Source organism: Schistocerca serialis, chromosome 1 (assembly GCF_023864345.2).
Source record: "Schistocerca serialis cubense isolate TAMUIC-IGC-003099 chromosome 1, iqSchSeri2.2, whole genome shotgun sequence".
Lineage (NCBI taxonomy): Eukaryota > Metazoa > Arthropoda > Insecta > Orthoptera > Acrididae > Schistocerca > Schistocerca serialis.
This window is the reverse complement of record NC_064638.1, coordinates 775,070,703-775,073,172: the sequence shown is the minus strand read 5'-3', so window position 1 is coordinate 775,073,172 and position 2,470 is coordinate 775,070,703. Positions and strand designations below refer to the sequence as shown.

Here is a 2,470-nt window from a genome sequence, read left to right as displayed (position 1 = left end):
ATACTCTTCAGTCGTGCAAAGTCTTGAGTTCCGTTTGGGAACTAATCATGAAATGTGCTAATTACTAATACAGAGTCACCTGTATCCGGTCCACAGGTGACTGCTTTTGAGTACTGGGGAATGTTCCGTGTCAAAAATTTGAAACTGATCTACCCATAGAATTAATTTGTATTTGATAGCATCAATCTTCTACACCATATCTATCATCGAAGGAGTTTCCCCTTCCCTTAAGAGATGTACTGAATTCAAATAGTTGCTGATGTCGATCACAAAAGATTTGGTCAGTACTCTACTTACCCTTAACTCAGCTTTTTCCCTAATTTATCACTTCATTTCAGACAACATTCACTATTGTTCGTCAGAAGACAAATGCATCTTACTGTCTTCGTGGCTGAGCTGTAATCCAGTTTCAGAAAAGGATTTTCCATCTATTAATAGTGGGTTGGCATACTAAGCACTATGTATGAAAAGTATAACAACAGTAGTTCCCGGGTTCGATTCCCGGCGGGGTCAGGGATTTTCTCTGCCTCCTGATGACTGGGTGTTATGTCCTTAGGTTAGTTAGGTTTAAGTAGTTCTAAGTTCTAGGTGACTGATGACCTCAGATGTTATGTCCCATAGTGCTCAGAGCCATTTGAACCATTTTTTTTATAACAACAGTAGTGGGGAATGGGGGAGGGGCTATCAATGCACACTGTGGGTTGCCTACATTCAGGGGTAAGCTCACATTTAGGGGGCAAACCTATTGTTTTCATTTGATTGACAGGTCTTTTACCTATTGTTCTGTTAAGCGGATGATGACCCGTGTGAATAATCCATCATTTTGGTTGTCACGTCCTTAACATGTTGGGTGGTTAAGTGGTATTCCAAGAAACTCCCACAACTCCAACTTTCCTTCTCTCTCCTCCTCCCCCACCCCTCTGGGAACTCCCCTCGCTGATACGAGCACACTTTTGATATTAACTTCATTGACTGATTAATTAAATCGACCAATTAATTAACCCCTCTCCCTGTGTGTACAGTGGAGGTCAAGTCTCATGGTGGCAACCTGTAACTTCCTATAAAGGAGGTTACCATAAAGGCCGTTGCCTGGCTTATTGCAGTGTTGCATTGTATAGCATACAAAAGCCTAGTGTGGATGTTTACGGAGTCAATACTCCCACACCAGGAAACTGGTGGGAAAAAGACTCAGTTGATTGTAAATTTCCGGGAAATCGTTCGCAGTGTATGGAATATCGTTTAAGCAGTTTAGGTAATGGCAATGGCCTTGCCGCAGTGGATACACCGCTTCCCGTCAGATCACCGTAGTTAAGTGCTGTCGAGCGTGGCAGACACTTGGATGGGTGACCATCTGGGTCTGTTGCCATTTTTCTGGATGCACTGAGCCTCGTGATGCCAATTGAGGAGCTACTCGACCGTATAGTAGCGGCTCCGGTCAAAGAGTGGTGTGCTGACCCAGGCCCCTCCTATCTGCATTCTCAGCTGAGGATGACACGGCGGTCGGATGGTCCCGATGGGCCATGTGTGACCTGAAGACGGAGTGTGTACAATTTAGGCAATGTGTGGAATGAAACTTCCTGGCAGATTAAAACTGGGTGCCCGACCGAGACTCGAACTCGGGACCTTTGCCTTTTGCGGGCAAGTGCTCTACCAACTGAGCTACCGAAGCACGACTCACGCCCAGTACTCACAGCTTTACTTCTGCCAGTACCTCGTCTCCTACCTCACAAACTTTACAGAAGGTAGGAGATGAGGTACTGGCAGAAATAAAGCTCTGAGTACCGACCGTGAGTCGTGCTTCGGTAGCTCAGTTGGTAGAGCACTTTCCCGCGAAAGGCAAAAGGTCCCGAGTTCGAGTCTCGGTCTGGCACACCGTTTTAATCTGCCAGGAAGTTTCATATCATCGCACACTCCGCTGCAAAGTGAAAATCTCATTCTGGAATGTGTGGAATATTGTTTACATAAACAATTTGTGGGATACATGAACTTGTGCGGAGTATAGCTTATTTATTTATTTGTTAAAAAATTTGCTGGGAAATTGATTGCAGTGCATGGAACATTGTTTAAACATTTTGACAATCTGTGGAATATTATTTACTTAAATAGTTTATCGAATAATAGGAGATCTATGGAATATTTAAACAACTGCTATGCTTTTTCATTCCGATCGTATAAGGAAACACATATTTACACTATCACAGACCACTTAAACATATCTAAAAAACTTTCTCGTCTCTCGTAAAGTGCGCAGACTGTCTAGATTTGAGGTGCACTAGGTACACCATGAAGCGATATGCCCATCGGCGACCCCACACGCCAGCGCGCTCGCCGCACCACTTTCGACTGTCGGTGGCGCCACAGCTACATGAAGTTCGGGGCTAATCCTTGAACAAAAGCGTCAAGTGGTCGCAACCCATTGAAACTGATACCTGAGAAACTCCTGTCGTCGTCAGTCCATGTCATCTTAAGT

At 44.5% G+C, this 2,470-nt stretch overlaps 1 non-coding gene across 1 annotated transcript; it reads right to left on the bottom strand.

The window, feature by feature from the left end:
• Nucleotides 1–1,595: 1,595 nt before the first annotated feature.
• Nucleotides 1,596–1,670, bottom strand: Trnal-caa (transfer RNA leucine (anticodon CAA)). The gene has a single exon. It is a non-coding gene; the product is annotated as a tRNA-Leu (tRNA).
• Nucleotides 1,671–2,470: the final 800 nt, after the last annotated feature.